The sequence below is a fragment of the Pelophylax lessonae genome, assembly GCF_965119305.1.
Source record: "Pelophylax lessonae genome assembly, chromosome: 2".
NCBI classification, from domain to species: Eukaryota; Metazoa; Chordata; class Amphibia; order Anura; family Ranidae; genus Pelophylax; species Pelophylax lessonae.
Genome location: NC_138769.1, coordinates 321,507,670 through 321,524,726, shown reverse-complemented (window position 1 = coordinate 321,524,726; position 17,057 = coordinate 321,507,670). Strand labels below are relative to the sequence as shown.

Genomic DNA, 17,057 nt, shown 5'->3' with positions numbered 1-17,057 from the left:
TCAAACATTTCCATAGACACACTCCTAAACCTTGTGGACAGCCTTCCCAGAAGAATTGAAGCTGTTATAGCTGTAGAGGTTGGGCCAACTCAATATTGAACCCTATGGACTAAGACTGGGATGCCATTAAAGTTCATGTGCGTGTAAAGGCAGGGGTCCCAATACTTTTGGTAATGTATCATGGAATCACTCTAACTTAAAGCTGTTGTAAAGGTATAATTTTTTTAAATTAAAATAATAAACATATTATGCTTGCCTGCACAGAATGGCCCAGAGCCTCCTCTTTTGCCCCCCCCCCTCTGGCGCTCTCCACCCCTCCTTTTCTATGAATGCCCCCATAGCAAGCCAAGTGGGCTTGCATCCATAAAACTGTTTGGTTCTGCCCCAGTTCTACACTTCATCCTCGCAGGATTTGATTGACAGCAGAAGGAGCCAATGGATTCTGCTGCTGTCTCTGTGCTTGTAAGAAAGAGGGAGAGAAGACAAATGCTGCTGCAGACAGGCACATCGCTGGATCAAATGAGGAGCTAGGTAAATATTTAAGGGGGGGGGGGCTGATCCTGGAGTGCTATTTTCTAACCAAATGCAGAGAATGCATTAGGGGGAAAAAATGTATGCCCTTGGAACCACTTTACCAATTCAGGGAAGTCATTTTGGAATTTTCAGAATTTCTTTCATATAATGCGAGTCAGCAGCACAGGTCATATAAACAAATTCATATCTAACAGACTGACGGCTCCAATCTATTGTTGAACGCTGAATATGAATCTAAACAAATGCCCAAGAAATGAAGTGCCATGCACAAGAGTATCTGTACATGCTTTAAAGTGTATCCATAAGTAAAACTATTTTTTCTAGTTTTGGATAAAATGGAAAAGGGTTAGACCCTCTATCAAGCGATTCACCTCTCTATGGGTTTTAACCCTTCACTACACTAAAACTATGAAAAGAATAAAAAGATTTTTTTATGCATACACTTTAACCACTTGCTGACCGTGCTATAGCCGAATGATGGCTCCCTTTTGGTGGGGGGAGGCGCGGAGTGCCACCTGCCTGAAATTCGTTTTTGCCATTTGGAATGACTGCCATGCGGCCCCGCCCACGGGTGTGCGGACTAAGATGCTACGCTGGCCGGTAATTAAGGCCACGGCTTTGGGGCCTTCTGGAGCGAGATGCTTACATTGGGGAACTGACGCCCTATTGTGGTGGCCAGGGCTGCAACAAGTAGTCACTGGCGGCGCTAAGGGTTTCCCCTGCCTGCTCTCACTACCCGCCCATCTCTTTCCAAAGAGAAGAAGTTGAAGGTGTTGCGGGCTTGATCTGGTGCCCTGTCCTTACCGCTAAGTGGACCAGTAGTGTGGGGTAGCTGGTTGGAACAGCCTCAGTTCCACTTACAACCTCACAAAGATGGAAACCGTTTATTTATTTATTTTTTAAATGAAAATTAATTATTTTTTTTATTTTCTCCCTGTCATGCCACACAGCCGAAGTACCCTTTCACACGGGCTGTCGCATCAGATGCGCCTGTTGGACCCTTCAGTCTCCTCTATAGAGCGGTGGATGTCCGGTGACAACCGCTGCCATCCAATCCTGTCCGCCAAAAACAGATGGATGGTGGTCCTATTTTCCATCTGTCCAGCGGATCGAATCAGATGGCATCGGATGTAAATGGACAGGCAGTCCATTTCCATCTGATTGCCCCATAGAGCAGAGCGGGAGTGTGTTAGTGTTCGCTCTGCATAGCGGAGCGGACAGGACCTGTCATCCGTCTGCTCAGCTGGGATTAGCGGAGAAATCTCCGCTGAGCAAGCGGATTCCGCTTAACGGGTGCCCGTATGAAAGGAGCCTAGCGTGGCATGAGTTACTGGATCACTGAATTTCCTATCGCCCCCACCTTGCGGCACTGTCCTTCCCTATTGAGCCACTGCCCATCACACCATCAAGCCAAGTACACACAGGCCAAATGCCAGGCAACATTAGCCGGTTCAATAAAAACTGGCCGCCATTCGGCCTGTGTGTATGACAGGCGGTCTGACAGAAGCCAGTCATTCAGCATGCGCGGAAAAAAAACTGGCTCCTAACTTTTTTAGCTGGCTCCTAGATTCCAAGCAAATTTGTCAAGCCGTGTCTTAAGAGTTCCCTTCACTGGAACTAAGGGGCCAAGCCCAACCTCTGAAAAATAACCCCACACCATAATCCTCCCTCCATCAAATGATTTGGACCAGTTCACAAAGCAAGGTCCATAAAGACATGAATGGGTGAATTTGGGTTGGAAAAACTTGACTGGCCTGCACCTCAACCCAATAGAATACCTTTGGGATGAATTAGAGCGGAGACTGGGAGCCAGGCCTTCTTGCCTACATCAGTGCCTGACCTCACAAATGTACTTCTGGAAGAATGGTCAAACAATTCCCATAGAGACACTCCTCAATCTTGTGGACAGCCTTCCCAGAAGAGTTGAAGCCGTTATATCTGCAAAGGGTGGGCCAACTCAATATTGAACTTTACAGACCTGATGTTTTTCCTGGAAAGAAGTGGCTTCTTTTCTGCCCTTCTTGAACCAGGCCATCCTACAAAAGTCTTCGCCTCACTGTGGGTGCAGATGCACTCACTCCTGCCTGCTACTATTCTAGAGCAAGCTTTGCACTGGTGGTGCCCTGATCCTGCAGCTGAATCAACTCTAGGAGACTTGGTGCCCCAAACCCGCAGCTGAATCAACTGTAGGAGACTACTGGCGCTTGCTGGACTTTCTTGGGCGCCCTGAAGCCATCTTCACAAATGCAGTGGAAATGTTTTCTTTATAGGATTAAATTCATTTTCACGGCAAAGAGGGACTTTGCAAGTATTTGCAATTCATCTGATCACTCTTAAAGCGGAGTTCCAGCCATTTACTCACCTGTCCAACGGTCCAGCGATGCGGCCGCCGGAAGCCTCGATCCTCTCCCGGCATCACTGCTGTGGGCACCCGGCTGTTACAGTTTGCGGTACCCGCTCCCCCCCCCCAAAAAATGACATGCCAAATGTGGCATGTCGGGGGGTCAGTTCCACTTTTGGGTGGAACTCCGCTTTAATAACATTCTTGAGTATATGAATCAAAGAACCAGGGGGAATCCGTGCTTAGGATAAGAAATGAAATATTGGCTGCAGCCCACTTCAAGATATAGCCCTGAAAAGGGTTATATGATATATAGAAAGGAGGGGAAGTGATTGGCGCTGAAGACCTGAGACCTGACTGAGACCGCAGACTTTGTGAAAATTAATATTTGTGTCATTCTCAAAACTTGGCTAAGGCTGTACATCTAACACTCCTCTGCTCCCAGATCAACAATGTTCCTGTCCCCTGTGCCCCTTTATCCTTCATCCTTTCAATACAGAAGTTGTGTTGCTGGCTGGTTTACCAGGTCAAAAAAAGGTCTAGACCAGGGGTCTCCAAACTTTCTAAGCAAAGGGCCGGTTTACTGTCCTGAATTTAGGGAGGCTGGAGTGACCAGTGGATTTAGAAACTGCTCCAGCGTCAGTGAGAGTAAAAAAAAAAGTACAAAGTGCCTGAAGTCGGTAGAAGGAGGAATAGTACCCCAACATTGGCATTAGTGGGAGAAATAGTGCCCCATTACTGGTATCAGTGGGAGGGATAGTATCCCATCATTGGTGTCAGTGGAAGGAAAAATGCCCTATTGTTGGTGAAAGGAATGGTTCCACACTGTTGGTGTCAGTGGAAGGAATGGTGCCATCTTGTTGGTGTCAAGAAAAGGAAAAGCGTCCCCTTGTTGGTGTCAGTGGAAGGAATATTCCCCGGAGGCCGGATTAAGACAAGCAAAGGGCCACATTCAGCCCACAGGCCGTAGTTTGAAGATCACTGGTCTAAACTAGACAAGTCTAAAAAAGGAAACTAATGCAGCCACCACATCTAAGGATTGATAAAGTGCAATATATAACACTTTTGGCTTTGGGTTTTATACCACTTTACGTTTTCTAATTGGTATTTAGGGCTCTTTCACACAGGTTCAGATCCGCCTGTCTGTTTTTTTTGCGGATCTGAACAGTCCCCCCCATGCTCCCTATGGGGCATCGGATGTCAGCAGAGAAATGTCCGCTGACATCCGATCCGTCAAATCTGGACAGATGGAAACCCTATTTTCCATCCGTCCAGTGGATCGGATGGTTCCCATCCGATTTCCCCCATAGAGATGCATGGGGAACTGACAGCTGTGTCTCCGCACACAGCGCGGAGACACAGCTGTCATCCTCCTGCTCAGCGGGGGATCGGCGGATCGATCCCCCCCTGAGAAAAACTGAGTGTGTGCAAGGGGCCAAATATGCAAAATTTGAGCAGTGTTGAACTACCTCTTGCTGAATGCAGCACAAGCTATACAAGCCCTGGACCTGTCTGCCTTCTCAGATGGTGTACTCTTGGAGTCTTGACTATAAGAATACATAGAAAGCATTATCTTGTTGTAGATACTTACAATTACCCTTGGCTATATTGTCAAATCAAATATTTAGCTTTATAGTAGGGTGAACATACCTAACAAAGTGATATGATATTCTATTGTCTTGCTTTTATCATCATTCCATGGTTGAATTCAGATTTTAAGCAGGCCATAGATGGTTCCATTTTTCTTTCCTGCAGGTTACAGAAAGGAATACCACTAATTTTCCTCCACCAACACAGCCAGTGATTATTGCTAGTGGCTATACCTGCTGGCAGTAATCACATGATGAAAATCCAACATGCTGGTTTTACCCAAGTTGATCGATGGATTGACTTGGGTGCAATTAGCCTGCCCATAGATGTTTGATTCAAACCATCAACCTTCAACCACCCCCTCCAACCCAGTAAGACATCCAACCACCTCTACAAGTGCAGAAGAATACAATATCTTAATACTAAAAAGATTATAGGATAAGTATACTTTAGTGAAGCCCCCACAAAACACATTCCCTCTGGCAGCCTACATACAGTATCTCACAAAAGTGAGTACACCCCTCACATTTTTGTAAATATTTCATTATATCTTTTCATGTGACAACACTGAACAAATTACACTTTGCTACAATGTAAAGTAGTGAGTGTACAGCTTGTATAACAGTGTAAATTTGCTGTCCCCTCAAAATAACTAAACACACAGCCATTAATGTCTAAACCGCTGGCAACAAAAGTAAGTACACCCCTAAGTAAAAATGTCCAAATTGGGCCCAATTAGCCATTTTCCCTCCCCAGTATCATGTGACTAGTTTAGTGTTACAAGGTCTCAGGGGTGAATGGGGAACAGGTGTGTTAAATTTGGTGTTATCGCTCTCTCTCATACTGGTCACTGGAAGTTCAACATGGCACCTTATGGCAAAGAATTTTGATGATCTGAAAAAGAGTTGTTGCTCTACATAAAGATGGCTTTGGCTTTAGGAAGATTGCTAAGACCCTGAAACTGAGCTGCAGCACAGTGGCCAAGACCATACAGTGGTTTAACAGGACAGGTTCTACTCAGAACAGGCCTCGCCATGGTTGACCAAAGAAGTTGAGTGCACATGCTCAACGTCGTATCCAGAGGTTGTCTTTAGGAAAAAGAAGTATGAGTGCTGCCAGCATTGCTGCAAAGAATGAAGGGGTGGGGGGGGGCAGCTTGTCAGTGCTCAGACCATAAGCCGCACACTGCTTTAAATTGGTCTGCATGGCTGTTGTCCCAGAAGGAAGCCTCTTATGAAGATGCACAAGAAAGCCCACAAACAGTTTGATGAAGACAAGCAGACTAAGGTCATGAATTACTGAAACCATGTCCTGTGGTCTGATGAGACCAAGATAAACTTATTTGTTTCAGATGGTGTCAAGCGTGTGTGGAGGCAACCAGATGAAGAGTACAAAGACAAGTGTGTCTTGCCTACAGTCAAGAATGATGGTGGGAGTGTCATGGTCTGGGGCTGCATGAATGCTGCTGGCACCGAGGAACTACAAATCATTCAGGGAACCATGAATGCCAACATGTACTGTGACATACTGAAGCAGAGCATGACCCCCCCCCCCCCCCTTCGGAGACGGGGCCACAGGGCAGTATTCCAACATAAGGACCCCAAACACACCTCCAAAATGACCAATACCTTGCTAAAGAAGCTGAGGGTAAAGGTGATGGACTGGCCAAGCATGTCTCCAGACCTAAACCCTATTGAGCATCTGTGGGGCATCCTCAAACGGAAGGTGGAGGAGCGCAAGGTCTCTAACAGCCACCAGCTCTGTGATGTTGGCATGAAGGAGTGGAAGAGGACAACCTGTGAAGCTCTGGTGAACTCCATGCCCAAGAGGGTTAAGGCCGTGCTGGAAAATAATGGTGGCCATACAAAATATTGACACTTTTGGCCCAATTTGAACCTTTTCACTTATTGGTGTACTCACTTTTGTTGCCAGCAGTTGAGACATTAATGGCTGTGTGTTGATTTATTTTGAGGGGACAGCAAAGGTACACTCACTACTTTAGCAAAGTGTCATTTCACTTTGGGGGTGCTGAAAGGAAAGCAAAATATGTAAGTTGCCATTGCGGACCTCCCTTGAATCACTGACCTGTAGCAAGTATTCAAAAAACAAAGTCAGAACTTCTGATTAGCATCCTTGTTTCAGGTAAGTGGCTTAATGCAGTGAAGCTTTTGGAACATAAGTGTGGCAATCAACTAGTTTTCATGAGAGGTTAGCAATGATGGCTTTCATATTTTTTTACTTAGTCAGTCTGTATATGCAGTACAGCATGCTTGTTATACTCACTGTAGAAGCTAGGGGGTTAATCCTCCACACTGTTTGATCCTGTCTTCTGATCCTCCTCTTTTACTGTCCCCAATTCGTCTCCTGATAGGTCAGAGCCTTTGGAGTCACTCTGCACATGGTCAATTTCGTGTGTATTGCTAGAGCGCGTGTTTTTTTTTTTTTATTGGAAGTGTGCGTGTGATCAGCCCAGGGCCAATCAGCACTGTCCAGACAGAGGGTCATGGGTCCTGCAGCCTCATAGGACAGCCAGAGGAGAATAACTCCTTCTACAAGCTTTAACCAGTGCTCGGCCGGACACTGATAGAAGTCACCAGATTGTTTACTGCTAATGAGAAAAGGTATTTAGCAGTTTATATTTATTTAAAAAAACTACATTTCTGTGTTCTGTGGGAGACCAGATATAGTGAATGCAGGTTCCTGGGTTTAGTAACACTTTAAGTGATATGTGCAGTTATCCTTCAGACTATAAATACATTGCCAGTATAGTCAGGATAATGCATGTCCTTGTGGGAAAAAAACTTTACATCTATATCTGTATACCTTGATTCTTTGTGTGAATAAAATGTATGCAAAGCATTTTCCTTAGTTACTCATGACAGCGTGACCTACAGATTCCCACTTGTCAGAGCTCAGTACAGAGCTGTAACTAGCAAGCTGAAAATTCCCTATTCTTGGTGATTTTCAGGAAGATCCCATTCCAGGACAAAATAAAGTGGTACCATACCCCCCCCCAAAAAAAAAGTATTAAAATTGCAGCTCACCTTTTCTTAGATGTATATTCGGGTTATTCCCCCCCCCCCCCCCCCCCAATTTTTCAGCTTCCAATAATGGACCAAGCTATCCAGCAAAAGTGGCAGGTAGAGGGTTGAGACAAACTATTTAACACTGACAGTGGTGCTTACAATATTCAGCTTCCATTCATTCATATAAAACCTTTATCCCAATGAGAAAAACATACCTGTTTGCTGTAACTGCTTAGTGTAAGCTGGAGTACAGCTTTAATTTGTGAAGCCAGCCATAAATGGTTTGGCAGGAACTGGTTGAATTTCAATCTATGTATAGGTAGGCTGGTTGTTCTGAAGTTGATCCATCTTGCCTCACCACAAATGAGTAAAAACACCCACAAACGCATCGCTGTGACATAAAAGCCGAAGGAAAGAAGGAAGTGACCTCAAAGGACAAATGCTTAGGGATAAACTCATTGCAAATGTGCAAATAATGCGCCAACTTGCATGCAAAAACACACAGTTTCTGGTGGGAATGGGCGCTTAAACTTTTAGGGCGTATTCACACCAGAAACTACAAATAACTGCTTGTTTTTGACTGCGCTTGAATGCCTTCCGCATGCTTTTTGCTCTGCGTTTAGCATGTGTTTACGTTTTTGGGCTTGGCTTTCTTGGCATAAAGGGGCACGGTGTGTTTGAAGAGCATTTGGTAGCACGTTCCCTGCATTTGCGGTCCAAAAAAATGCAGCATGCTCTACTTTTTTTAAGCTGCAATGCAATGTGAACAATGCCCATAGAATTACCTTGATTTTGGGCTGTCTATGCAGTAAGTGCAGTTCCAAATGCATCCTACTGCATCCCACTACGTTTGGTGTGAAAGGGCCCTTATAGAGATAATGTCACATCAATTACATTTACAAAGTAGATTACACATTCATGGACATTAGGGGGAAAAATTGAAAAATGCTGATTAAGCTAAAGAAAGTTAGGACTGTATGCACTGGGTAATCTACCACATCTATAGCAGTAGACCTAAGTTCCATATACTTGAAGAGTGTTAAGTTTCAAGAAAGCTTATATTTTCTTTCAAGAGTCCTTGGTGAGGGTTTTTGTGTCACATTGTAATGAGGAAGAAAATGGGGGAAGTTAGAGATCCCTTTGGTTATTTTCAGTTTTTTTTGCAGTGACTAAGAATAACTTTTGCATAGTTCATGGAAACCAGAAAAGGAGTGTCCATCCCATGCTGTGAGTCTTTCACCAAAATCTCCTTGTTCTACAACTCTGTTAGATCACATTTAGAAAGCAGCATATATTTGAGACTATTATGCCTTCGCTACACATGAGATATGTTAAAGGGCCAATCACAACAGCCCTTTACCATGTGATCAGCTGTGTCTATTCACAGCTGATCACATGTAAACAAACTTGCTGGTTATCGCCATTCCTTTCCTCTCGCGCTGTCACAGCGTGAGCAAAGGAGAGCCAGTAACCGGGAATTTTGACAGGGCACGTTAATACAGATAATCAGGGCACTGATCATCAGTACTCATTAGTAAAGCCCCATCAGTGGGGGTGTTATAACTCCTGTTTTTTTTTTTTTTTTCCACTAAACAGGAAGTGAGAGGAAATCCCTGCAAATTGAGGGGTTTTCTTGTGGACCCCCAGGTCACCAGAAATAATGTCCGCATTGGAAGATTTCTTCTTTATTACTTTTCTGGGGACAACCCAAAATTTGGGATTTTCTTTTACTTTCTCTTTCAATGGTAATGGTAAACAGGACAAATTTAGAGAACGAATCTCCCTTATGGGGGTGCAGACAGTTATATTTTAATGCATTCTATGCATTCTGATAAAAAACCTTCTGTGCGCAGCTCCCCCCTCAGCCCCCCTAATACTTACCTGAGCCCCATCTCCATCCAGCTATGTTTCACAAGAGCCTCAGCTGTCCAGGACTCCCCTCCTTATTGGCTGAGGCGCCATTGGCTCCATCTGCTGTCAGTCAAAGTCAATGAGCCAATGAGGAGAGAGAGAGAGGGGTGGGGCCAGGCTGTGGCTCGGTGTCTGAGTGGACATACAGAGCTTCAGCTCAGGTGCCTCCATAGCAAACTGTTTGTTGTGGGGGCACTCGGCAGGAGGGAGGGGGGCAGGAGCGCTGGCTAGGGACCTGAGAAGAGAAGGATCTGGGCTGCTCTGTGCAAAACCGATGCACAGAGCAGGTAAGTAAACCATGTTTCTCTTACGTCCTCCGACAGTCGCCGCCTCTTCATATTCATCACAATGGGGTAATTGACCTTTGCTCCGTAGGAGTAGCTAGGCAACAGAATATGTCAATATTAAAGCTTTTAACATATCCCACCCCCAGGGGGTGGTCCCCTCAGTCAATACCCTCCTAATTCCTGTATCCATACCTCAGTTTCATTGTCTAGCTTGTCAGGAGTGACTGGATGTTTCTATGCTGGGGCATTTTGTCTCAGCCTTATCTTCTTTTTTGATTTTATTTGAGTTTTTTTCTCTCTCTTTACTTAGCTGTTACTTTTTGTCAGCATTAGTTAGTTCTTCTGATGAAGAGGATCGTGCGGGCTGGGTCTCGGGCTGGCCCCCCTGGTCGCAGGTTGTGGGCCAGTGGCTTCCCAGCCTGCCATCGAGCGTTCAGTCAGGTATTTTTCCTGGCATATGTGAACGACCCATCCCTGTTCGCTGCAGGGATGCTATGGTGAGGTGGCTACCTCACTGGACGCCATGCGGTTTCGCACCGCAGTTCTACTGCGTCCTGACTGCGACTCTCCCTGTCCCATGTGCAGTGGCTTGATCGCTTGTGCGGGTTCCCCACGCCATTCAGGAGGTAAGTGTACTCTGTGTGGGGACCTGTCTGTTTAGTGGGTGTCAGTCTGGGACTGTGTAACCCTGCATGCCTGTTCACACTGTTGGGCTCCCTGTCTGGCTTCATGCTGCTGTGGGCTGCAAGGAGGGGGGCTGTTGTACACTGTTCAGTGTAAAAACTGTGATATCTGTGTGACATGCTGTATGATTATAGGACATGATGTTATACATGTTGGTGCATACATGCGGCGGCTGCTGCGGCGGTCCGCATTTTTAAAATAGCTGCAGGCATGTGCTGGCCATATCTGTGTGATAAGAGCGGCGTTTTTGGCGCCAAGCGCCGCCATTTTGGCGGCGATCGCTTGGGCCACATGTCAGCGCTGCATGCTCTGCCTTTGCTAGTCCCTCACCGGCGGCCATGTTTGTGGAGCCTTCCATAGGCTTTATAGGAGCGGTCTGTGTTACATCACTCCCTTTCCCTGAGCAACAACGATCGGTGCAGCAGCCTGAGTGGTCTCTCCAGGTTTATCTTCCTTATCCCTGTATTCCTTGCTTAAGTTTTGTGTTTATCCCTGTGGGGGTCAGTGTGTGCTTGTGTGCGGTGGGCTGCGCTCGCCGCGCTGTTAAAGGGGCAGTACTCCTTTTCTTCCTACACACTTTTGGGGGCATGGATTCTCAGGAAAGCAAATTTCCTCCCACCTTAGTGGGGGGCCAGGGGACTGCTGCTGCTTCCCCCGCGGGGGGTGATTTGGCTACTGTAGTGGCTAACCAGTTCTGGGGTGGGGGGAAGTTTGCTCTGTTTTCTTCAACCCTGGCTGGCCCGTGTTCGGGACAGGTAGGTTCAGGAAATCGTTCGATCTGGCTACAAGATGGAGTTTCTCTCTCGGCCGGCGGGCAGATTTTTTCCCTCAAATCTTCAACTGTCTCCGGAGCAGTTGCGGGATCTGCACCTGGCGGTGCGGGACCTGCGGGCTCAGGGAGTGGTGGTTCCGGTGCCTCATCGGGACAGATTTCGGGGGTTCTATTCCAATCTGTTCACCGTGCCCAGGAAGGAGGGCAAGGTGCGTCCAATTCTGGACTTAAAGGCTCTGAACCGCTTTGTGCGGGTTCGCAAGTTCCGCATGGAATCCCTGCGGTCGGTGGTGGCTGCCCTGGTTCCGGGGGAATTCATGGCCTCCATCGACTTGAAGGATGCGTACCTTCACATTCCGATTTTCGTGGGTCATCAGAGGTACCTTCGATTCGCCATTGCGGAGGATCATTACCAATTCGTGGCGCTACCTTTTGGTCTCGCTTCGGCTCCACGGGTGTTCACCAAGGTGCTTGCACCGGTTCTGGCTTTGTTGAGAGCCCAGGGCATCTCTGTCCTGGGGTATCTGGACGACATTCTGGTTCGGTCTGCGACCAGCCAGGGTCTGGTGAAGGACCTGTCCGTCACGTTGCAGACTCTGCAGGAGTTTGGTTGGACGATAAACTTTCCAAAATCGACGCTGTGCCCGTCGGTCCGTCTTCCCTACCTGGGAATGATTCTGGACTCGGTCCAGGCGAAGGTCTTCCTACCGGACGACAAGCTCAGGACTCTTCAGGAAGAAGTCAGGTCCCTCAGGGACGTTCCGTGCTCATCCCTCCGGACGTGCATGCGATGTTTTGGGATTGATGGTCTCGGCTTTCGAGGCGATTCCCTTCGCCCAGTTTCACACGCGGGGTCTCCAAGTGGAGATCCTGTCCAGGTGGGACGGGCGACCGCAATCTCTGGATCTCCAGATTTCGTTGGGCCATCGCACCAGAAGGGCTCTTCTGTGGTGGCTCCAGTCCCCGGCGGTGTCGGGGGGCAAGTCTTTTCGTCCTCTCTCATGGATGGTGAACACCACGGATGCCAGCCTGTCGGGCTAGGGTGGTGTTCTAGGCGTTCTGTCTGCCCGGGGAACTTGGTCGGAGGAGGAATCCTCCCTTACGATCAACATTCTGGAATTGCGAGCGATAAATCTCTGCCTTCGACGTTGGACGGACAGGCTGCAGGGCCGTCCGGTTCGGGTGCAGACGGACAATGCCACGGCGGTGGCCTACATCAACCACCAAGGGGGCACCAGGAGTGCCCGAGCGGCTCGGGAAGTGGCCGACATTCTGTCTTGGGCCAAGACCTATGTCCCGGCGATAACGGCAGTTCACATTCCGGGGGTGGAGAACTGGCAGGCGGATTATCTAAGTCGCCAGTCCCTGGACCAGGGGGAATGGTCCCTCCACCCGGATGTCTTCCAGATGTTGTGCGCGGAGTGGGGTCTTCCAGAGGTGGACCTGTTCGCGTCTCGTCTGAACAACAAGGTGGAAAGGTTTGTGGCAAGGCCGCGCGATCCTCGGGCAGACGCGTTGGTAGCTCCGTGGCATCAGTACCGACTGATGTATGCATTTCCACCGATTCAACTGCTGTCCAGGTTCCTTCGCAGGTTGAACGCGGAACCGCACACAGTGATTCTTGTGGCACCGGACTGGCCTCGCCGGTCCTGGTACGCAGACCTTGTGAATCTGGTGGTCGACGCCCCGTGGCGTCTGCCTCTGCGAGAAGATCTTCTGTCTCAAGGACCGATATTCCATCCTGCTTTAGTCGCTGGCTTTGACGGCCTGGCTGTTGAAACCGAGGTCCTGAAGGATAGGGGTCTCTCCCCTGAGGTCATTCACACTTTGATCAACGCGAGGAAGTCTTCCTCGGGGAAGGTCTATTACCGTACTTGGAAGGCCTATTTTGCCTGGTGTGAGTCCAGGGGGTATTCCCCTCGCACATACTCGGTGTCTAGGGTGTTGTCCTTCCTTCAAACGGGTGTTGACCAGCGTTTGGCGCTGGCTACGATCAAGGGTCAGGTTTCTGCGCTGGCCGTTCTTTTTCAATGTCCTGTGGCATCTAACTCCTTGGTTAGCACTTTTGTTCAAGGGGTGCGACATCTGGTCCCTCCTAGGAGGGAAACTTTGCCTCCTTGGGACTTGAATCTTGTTCTGTCCGTGTTACAACATGCTCCTTTTGAACAGATCAGGAAGATCTCGTTGTCTATGTTGTCCAAGAAGGTCGCCTTTTTGGTGGCGATCACTTCGGCTCGCAGAGTGTCGGAGCCGGCAGCTTTGTCCTGCAGGTCTCCGTATTTGGTCATTCACTTGGATAAGGTGGTCTTGCGACCTAACCCTTCTTTTCTTCCGAAGAGGATCTCGGAATTTCACCTCAATGAGGGCATTGTCTTGCCTTCGCTCTGCGAGAAGCCAAAACATTCGAAGGAGGTGGATTTGCACTCCTTGGATGTTGTTCGGGCGATTAGGGTTTACCTAAAATCGACTGAATCTTTTCGCAAGTCGGATTCTTTATTTGTCCTTCCAGAGGGTCCTCGGAAGGGCATGGCGGCGTCGGCTTCTACCATCGCCAAATGGATCAGACAGACCATTGAACAGGCATATGCTTTGAAGGGGAAAGTTCCCCTATGCCTGTGAAGGCGCACTCTACCAGGTCTCTGAGTACGTCTTGGGCCTGTCATCATCGGGCTTCTGTGGCCCAGGTGTGTAAGGCGGCGACTTGGTCGTCCGTTCACACCTTCTCAAAATTCTACAAGGTGGATGTTCAGGCATCGGCAGATGCTTCCTTTGGCCGCAAGGTTCTTAGTGCGGCAGTTCCTTAGGGTCCTTTGTTTTGGACCCTTGGCTGTTTGGGATATATTTTTTATCCCTAGGTTATTTGTTTTTCCTGGGTTGTTGCTCCTGTTGAGCAAGTTTTTTTCATGCTGCCCAGCTGGTTTCCTTCCTTTGGTAAGGTTCCTTTCTCTGATGTGGAGACTGCGTTGCCTTAGGCGCGGCTGCGTTTCCCACCCCTCATGTTTGCACTGCTTTGGGACGTCCCCATTGTGACGAATATGAAGAGGCGGCGACTGTCGGAGGACGTAAGAGAAAACTGAATTTTTGTAAAATCTTACCTGTAAAATTCCTTTCTCTGAGTCCTCCGACAGTTGCCGCCCCTCTTTTGGGGTTTGGTTGTATACTCTACTGCTATTCTACTGAAACTGAGGTATGGATACAGGAAGTAGGAGGGTATTGACTGAGGGGACCACCCCCTGGGGGTGGGATATGTTAAAAGCTTTAATATTGACATATTCTGTTGCCTAGCTACTCCTACGGAGCAAAGGTCAATTACCCCATTGTGACGAATATGAAGAGGCGGCGACTGTCGGAGGACTCAGAGAAAGGAATTTTACAGGTAAGATTTTACAAAAATTCAGTTTTATTTTTATTTATTTTTTTAAAACTAGACTTTACTATCACTTTAATCTCCTCCTAGTAAGGGCTCTTTCACACGGTCCGCCTCCGTAGGCGGATCCGCGCTGCCCAGCGGGGATCGATCCGCGATCCCCGCTGAGCCGGCGGATGACAGCTCCGTCTCCGCTTGCAGTGCGGAGAGGGAGGTGTCACAGCCCCCGCTGCTCTCTATGGGGAATTGGATGAGAGCGGACCGCCTATCCGCTCTCACCCGATCCGATCCCCAGGACGGATGGAAAATAGGGTATCCATCCGTCCGGATTTCACGGACAGGATCGGATGCGGATGGCAGCGGGTGTCAGCGGACATGTTACCGCTGACATCCGCTTCTCCATAGGGCTGAATGGGGCATCCGATCAGATCCGCCTAAAAAACTGACAGGCGGATCTGATCGGACCGCCCGTGTGAAAGAGCCCTAAGGTGACAGTGCTCGGGCCTGGGAACTGCATCCTGCATCCATCGACAACACTGGATATTTACCAATGGTTTAAAATTTATAGTCAGGCTCATACAGTATATGAAGCTTGTCCACCCAAGTTCGAACCGAGTTAATATGTCCTTTCCACTTACTGTTTTAGCCCACTTTCACCAGCACCTATGTACAAGATGGCTACCTTGACTATAGGCTACGGTGTATTCCCCAGGATGCTCCAGAGAACTAGAGCTGAACAACATTTTGGTTAAGAATGAAAAGCAAGCGTGGGTCTACATGAGCACCTAATTGTAAAATGTGACTGGCTGAAAATGTTAGCTAAAGTACACTGCAATCCGACAGAATGTTCGGACACTGTCCAACCTTGCTAATTGAGCTTTTCAAATCTGGCTATTTAGTCCGAGTGCTGACTGACCAGCTGTCTCAGACTTTTTTTTTGCTCGTCTCCTTGCCCTCGTGCAGATCATGTGAGCACATCATAAAATTGTAATGTGTAAACTGTGCTGTACTATGATCTAGCAAGGGACAACTACCTCTACTAACCTAACCGTTATGTCATGAGCATGTATGAATGGATGAATATGCTGAATAATTTGGGAAGATGTGAAATTAATATATTTTGAAAGAACAGCATGTGTCTGTATCTGAACATAAATGTACTAATATAATAGGATAAGTATGATGATTGCATGACATTTTTAAAGTGAGGCACAGTGGCAGTGGGATACTTTCCTACATGTTAGCAGTAACTAAGCACTGTAGGTGGCAGAGTGAAAAAGAAGTGTTTTGTGTGTGTTCTCGTTTGCGGCATTGCCTTGACAGTGGTGTTGAAGGGGTTACAGCTGCAGTATCTGGCTGCAGGCTCTGAGCTGTAACCAATGAGATGTGGAGAAGGGGTGTGCCAGCCTTTCACACCTGGATCTCTTGGCAGCTTTCTGTCTCTCTGCTAATCCCTCTAGGGCCTGCAGCCTCCGCCTGCATGGTCAGGCCAGCACTAGCCTCAGAAGATGGGGGTGGGGGGGGATAGTCTTTCTCCCCCACAGATAGCTGGATAGCATAGTAAGCATAATAATATAGAACAAGCTATATTTTTAACATTATAGCGTTGTCTTTCATTCTTTTTTTAGAGTAGTAATATTTCCGTGTGGTGTATTAGAAAGCGTTACCTCTTTCCTTCTATAAACTATAAATCAAGATGAGGGAATGACACAGCAGAGGCTTACATAACCACCAGTATTTCTTTTTTTACATTTTGCTTAGTCTGTGTGTCACCGCTGAATTTGATGATATACTGTAGCTGAGGTGATTGGACTTTAGGTAACAAGCAGAACATCCAAAAAAGCAGGTAAATATTTATTAAATTGCAGCTTACCAATTTGTAGATGCAGTGGCTGCATTTGTTTTCTTTCTTAGGCTTTCTTTTATTTTATTTTTGCCGAGTATACCTGCCAGGAAGTCTGTTGTTTTCTGACAAAACAAGCTGTCCTGCAGATCTAGCACTTAGAGCAGGGGTCGGGAACCTTTTTGGCTGAGAGAACCATGAACACCACATATTTTCAAATGTAATTCCGTGAGAGCCATAAACTATATTTCAGGGGTCGGGAACCTTTATTTAATATTCATGGGCCGCAGCTATACAGTGAGTAGATGGAGCCGTGTGAAAGTGCCTGGAGTCCGGTCAGGAAGAGAGCAGAGCAGGCAGGTATGCAATGAGGCCGGAGTGGTGAAGCGCCTGCAGGCCTGCGAGTGATGGAGGTGAGTATAGGCCCTGAGAAAATGGCGGCCGGCTGCTGAAGGCCTCAGAAGTGGATGTGAGAGGCAGCTCCCCTGGGTCCCCGGGCGTCAGAGGGAAAGAAGATCGTGTTTGTCGGGGCACAGGGAGCCATCGGATGGCAGGTCTCTTTACCGGGCAGTGATTGCCAAGGCCCTCAGATGCACAGCACACAAGCCGGCGGTGGTACCGGGAGTAGGCTGCGGGGTCTGTAGTGCGGCAATCCGGTCACCCAGAGACGAACTGAGGGTAGCAGTGGGTAGCTCACAAAGT

General features: G+C 47.8%; 1 protein-coding gene across 1 annotated transcript in view; it reads left to right on the top strand.

The window, feature by feature from the left end:
- The window catches only part of WASF2 (WASP family member 2), a 118,356-nt gene that overhangs the window by 836 nt on the left and 100,463 nt on the right, over positions 1-17,057 (top strand). The window lies entirely within an intron of this gene.